We start from the raw sequence: 6,000 nt of genomic DNA, 5'->3' as shown, positions 1-6,000 counted from the left end.
AGCAGAATACCATAATTAACATCATATAAGTACACAGGAAATGCTTATTAACCTCAGTGAAAGTTTTCAGGCCCATGAACATGGGCTGGTATTGTGGCCCAGTGGTTCAGCTGCCATCTTTGATGCCTACATCCCATATGAGTGCCAATTTGAGTCACTTCTGATTTGGCTCCATGCTAATGGACCTGGGAAAGCAGTAGAAGATGACATAAGTGCTTGGACCCCTGTCACCCATGGGGAAGACGCAGATGAAGTTCCTGATTCCTGGCTTCAGCCTTGCCCCATTCCATATATTGCAACCACTTGTGGAGTATACCATGGATGGAAGACCTCTCTTTCTCTGTCTCTCCCTCTTTGTCTGTAATTCTGCCTTTCAAATAAATGAAAAACTAAATCTTTGAAATAAAACAAAAACAATGAACAGAGTTGTGATCTGAAAGAAGGAGTATTACAGTGTGCTAACTACTTACATTAAATATGTATAATGTCTGATCCAAAAATTCTGAAAGTTAAAAATTGAATCCAAGACAGGCTTATATTTTCTTTACCAGCAATATCTGGTATTTTCAAGTTTTGGGGTTCACTAAGAAGTGAAAACTCTATTCACTAATTGCAAGGGTAGGAGTTCATGATGCCAGATATTCTGTGCATAATTTTTGTATATGCTAACGTTTTCAAGGATATTGTGGTATGATGATAATAGATTCTTCTTTTTTAAAATTTATTCATTTTTACTTGAAAGCCAGAATTACAAAGAGGCAGAGGCAAGAGGGGAGAAAGATGTCTTCCATCTGCTTGTTCACTCTTCCAAATGGCCACAATGGCCAGAGCTGGGCTGATCTGAAGCCAGGAGCTTCTTCTGGTTCTCCCACACTGGTGCAGGGGCCCAAGGGCTTGAGCCATCTTCCATTGCTTTCCCAGGCCATAGCAGAGAGCCAGATCAGAAGTGGAGCAGTCGGGACCTGAATCATTGCCCATATGGGATGCCAGCACTGCAGGTAGCGACTTTGCTTGCTATGCCACAGTGCCGGCCCTGGTAATGGATTCTTACTGAGCTCATACAATAACGTTGCCACAAGAAACCAAAAAAGTTTTGCATTTTAGAGGAATTAAGTAGGTGGAAAGGTAAACATTTCCATCTATTTATAAAACTATACTAAAGTATAGTAACCAATAGAAATTGTAGAAATCTTCCTGAATCTAGATGAAACACTGAAATGCAGAACCAAAAACATTTAAATAAAAGCATAGAAATCCATAAATATGATTAATTCAATCTCATGTAACTAATTCTGTGTATTTGAAAGACAGTTACAGAGAGAGAAAGAGACACAGAGAGAGAGAGCACTTGCATTTGCTGGTTCACTCCCAAGTGGCTGAAACAGTTGGAGCTGAGCTGATCTGAAGCTAGGATCCAGGAACTTCTTCTGGGTCTCCCATGTGGATGTAGAGGCCCGAGGACCTGAGCCATCCTCTGTTGCTTTCTCAGGAACATGAATAGGGAGCTGGATCAACAGTGGAGCTCCCAGGACTCAAACTGGTGCCCATATGGAATGCTGGAGTGTCAAGCCAGGGCTTTAACCCACTGTGCCACAGCACTGGCCCCTCTACTAGCAGTTTAATGGGATTTTTAGTTTTTTTCTTTCCTGCAGCATTCTGGAAATTAGTGTCTAAAGTAGCCTAAGATCTCTATTTAAGAATATTTTCTGCTAAACTGATTTCAAGTGTTTTTAGAAAATACAAAATTATCCTTTGACATATCCAAGGGTCCAGCTAGAAATCTCAAGGTCAAAGTGCTTAGAACCTTGATCCTGAGAAACCCTATCAAGAATGCAAAAAGGGCTTCACATGTTTGGTCAAAACTTCTCTTGTCATGAGCTGTACGGAATCCTCTCTGGATTTGGGGGACCAAAAATTGGGAATTTCTTACACCCAGGGGGCTGAAGCTCATGGCTCTAAGGCAATCACCATGCTGAAAAATGACTATTTGACTCCTCAGGTACCCTAGTCTCTACTGTGGACCACATACTGATTGTCAGAATGCTTTGCTTGCACACTAGAGTTTCTCACCTGATTTCACTCAGATTTAAAAGCTGTAGGAAATCATGAGAGTAGCCATTAGGAGCTTAGGTCTCCAGACATCACAAGTCACTGGGTTCCACATTCCCCTTCCTTCCCACAACTAAGTTCAGCTAAGTCAAAGGAAAAGGGTAGCTCTTTGTATTTCCTTTCTGAAAACATCAATGCTGAAAACATTTAAGTGAAGTCTTCTCTAGAAATTTCACTTGGTTAATGCTCTGTCTGTGGTGCTGGCATCCCCTATGGGCACCAGGTTCTAGTCCCAGCTGCTCCCCTCCCAGTCCAGCTCTGCTGTGGCCCAGGAGGGCAGTGGAGGATGACCCAAGTGGTTGGGCCCCTGAACCTGCATGGGAGACCAGGAAGAAGCACCTGGCTCCTGGCTGCAGATTGGTGCAGCTCTGGCCATTGCGGCCATTTGGGGAGTGAACCAACAGAAGGAACACCTTTCTCTGTCTCTCTCTCTCTCTCTCACTGTCTATAACTCTACCTGTCAAATTAAAAAGAAAAGAAATTTCAAGTTGGAGAGAACATTTATCCAAGGTCTATGATCTAGATAGCTGATTATTTTTAGCATCTTTGAGCAAGAATTGTTAATGAGCTTTTCATCTTAGATCACCAAAGTGTTCCAAGTTTCAGTGAAGCACCACAGAATTCAAAGGAAATCTCATCAATTTCTTCCTAGCAGTTTATTTCCTGACAGTCACCTCCCAATAAAAGCAGCCAAAAGAACTTCTAAGACCACAGACACACATTAATGGAGCCACATGCCAAGTCCATGTCTATAAATTAGCTTTCAAATGGTCGGGGATTGGGGTAGTAATCTTAAATCTCCATGCACAAGTCCACAAAACAAGACAAGCTGTGTGCCAAGAAAGAGGAGACAGAGCATGGAGCCACAGGCAGACCAGGTTTATTCAGAAGGTTGATTCACTCCAAGGTGAATGCGTGGCAGAGAGTTCCCAGCAAACACAGCAGAGAGAACCCCCTGTCTTACAGACTGGTGCTTTATATAGCACAAATTGGTGGGAAGGAGCTTGCAAGTCTGAGCTAAAGCAGGGCTGCTGAGATAGAGAAGAGCTTGGGCTAGATTTAAAGGTCCTTTGAGGTCACAGTGTGAGCTGGGAGGGGTTTGGGCTGAGGCTGGGCTCTGAGGCTGAGCACTGAGATAGAGGGAGACAGCTTGGGAGGAGTGGGGGAGATCTCAGGCTGATAGCAGAGTTTTCACATAGTGTTGTGTCCAAAAGTTGAGGCAGAGCAAGACTGGTCAAGGTGGGGTGGGGGGGAGAGGCTGTATTAGCAAGTCAGAGAAACAGGGGACTGCTTGTTGTGTAGGTGAGAGATCAACATGGACATAAGGATTTTTGTCCTTTCTCCATCACTGTGTTTGACAAAGTCAGAATAAAGCAGACTTTGGTGGGAAATTTCTGATATAAATTCTATAATAAAATTTAGCCAATCACAATCTTTTGCAGTTCGGATAGATTTCTGTGGGTGATCCCATGGGACTGCCTGGCCTGCCCATGCAGGAGGTTGAGAGGGCATGGTGCGCTATGCCTCCCAGGAGGGACCCCACAGCCTGGCTGCTGGCAAGTGGCAGGAGCTCCAGGCCCATTTCCTCCATCCCCTCTTCCTGTTGGAAGCCTTGTGGCTATGCTTTTGTGGTTCATAAACAGAGAGCTGATAAGCAACTCCCAGACATGGGCTGGTTGCACAAAGGAGCCCAGGGGCCTATGTGTGCTAAGTGACCTTTAAGTCAATTAGTTGGAGGTCTTTTGGCATGTTGCCCCTTCTGCTCTATAGACTTGCTGTTGCCACCCAAGGTTTTTTCTTCCCCTCTTCCCCTATAAATTCTGAGCCTGATTGCTAAAAAACAGACAGGCTCATCAGGCCTGTCTCCAGTGTTTCTTGTGGAGAGATGCTGTTGCTCTTCCAGCCCGACAGCTGAGGGTCTCACGCAAAGAGACCACAGATGCTAGTCTTTAGATAATGGGATTCATGTTTGGCTGCCTTTCAGCTGGGAACCTGAGGAAATGTCTAGCAAGGGTGAATGCCATAGGAGTTGTCAGAGACCTAGTTGAGAAAATGATGTGCACCACCAATGGCAAAATCCAGCTCTAATGACAGAACTCCCAATCCCAATATGGAGCCACACATTCAGCATCTTTCAAGTCAGCAAGGAGTACTTACATTTTGCAAGAACTCTCAGTCAAGTCTCAAGCTATGTGCATGCCTATATTTGTTTTAAGCAAATATCATTTGTTGGGCCATGTGTAGGAAAGATAAGCAGAATATTAGCCACATTAGGCCCTTTATTCACAAGTTCCAACATCATTACTAGCACCAATTCAGATTTAAGAGGAAGGCAATTGCTAACCTTGGGTGTGCATCTTGGGGAAGGGGCAAAGGAGATGCTGTGTTTCCTGTCTCTTTGCTCATTTTCTAGCCTGCAAACCTTTCTTCTTCTCTAGTAGCCCCAGGTGAGAAATCAGCCTGCTTCACTTGCTCATAGGTTCTTCTTGAAAATCCCACGGCGCGGCCGGCACCGCAGCTCACTAGGCTAATCCTCCACCTTGTGGCGCTAGCACACCAGGTTCTAGTTCTGGTCGGGGCACCAGATTCTGTCCCGGTTGCCCCTCTTCCAGGCCAGCTCTCTGCTGTGGCCAGGGAGTGCAGTGGAGGATGGTCCAAGTGCTTGGGCCCTGCACCTGCATGGGAGACCAGGAGAAGCACCTGCTCCTGCCATCGGATCAGCGTGGTGTGCCAGCCACAGCGCACTGGCCGCTGCGGCCATTGGAGGGTGAATCAACAGCAAAAGGAAGACCTTTCTCTTTGTCTCTCTCTCACTGTCCACACTGCCTGTCAAAAAAAAAAAAAAAAAGAAAAGAAAAGAAAAGAAAATCCCATTGCCCACTCTCCCTCTGTCTGACCCTCATTCATATCAGGCATGTGAGTGAACACATGGGACAGCACCCAATATTGCACATTAAGTTATCATTATGACCCATAACCTGCATACATTAACCAGAATCTCATCTGGAGGTCTCTCAATATCACCCACCCAGCTTGTTGTACTCAATTCAGGCTCCTCTAAATTCAGAGGAGCATAAGGGGATGGACATGTAGTCAGGAGTCCACCCTGCCTTGCAGGGCTACCCCTGCCACATCACCTTCTGAAAATATTGTTGCTATGGCAACTTTCCAACCTTGAGGCCAGTGCTGCATACTTCCTCTGTAGGTCTACACACATCCCTTGGCTTCATCAGGCACTCCAGGAGCAGACTCATTCCATGCATACTGCAATGCTGGCCAGACAGAGGCAGGATTAGCTCAAACCACTGCCACCAGTCATCCCTGATGTGTCAACAGCTACAGCCAGTACCACGAGGCCACAGCTCACAGCACATCTGTGACCATCCTATTCTGTGGGCAGATGTGTGATGTGGCAAGCCTCTGAGTCTTCTGCTGGATCCTTTAACCAATGGGCTCTAGAGGGGCAGGGCCTTTCCTCCCCAAATGTTTTCTACATTGTCAAGACAGTGCCTGCCCAACTCTGGTCTTAGGGGATTTGCAATTGTTCCAGGAGCATGTACTCAGGGCTGGATGGCTGGGCACTTCTGAAGTGTGAACAGGATTTTCTGTGTTTTTTTTGTTTGTTTGTTTGTTTTGTTTTGTTTTGTTTTTGCTTTGTAAGGAGGACTCTATGGTTGAACATGACCAAAGTCCCCTGCCTCAGTTTTCTCACCTTCAAGTACACCCATAAGGTGAGAATAGATTCATGAGTCTTCCATTTACATGATACCTCAAGATTCTCTTCATTCAGCCATTTACATTCACATGTGCCCGGTGATGTGGGGCTATGGGAGGTCTGGTGGCTTGAGAGGTTTATGCTAAGAAGACAAGGTCAGGAATGAGCCTTCCTAT

This window comes from Oryctolagus cuniculus, chromosome 21, assembly GCF_051225735.1.
Source record: "Oryctolagus cuniculus isolate XC-2025 breed Fujian yellow rabbit chromosome 21, ASM5122573v1, whole genome shotgun sequence".
NCBI classification, from domain to species: Eukaryota; Metazoa; Chordata; class Mammalia; order Lagomorpha; family Leporidae; genus Oryctolagus; species Oryctolagus cuniculus.
The sequence above is the reverse complement of the archived record's forward strand: the minus strand, read 5'-3'. Positions refer to the sequence as shown.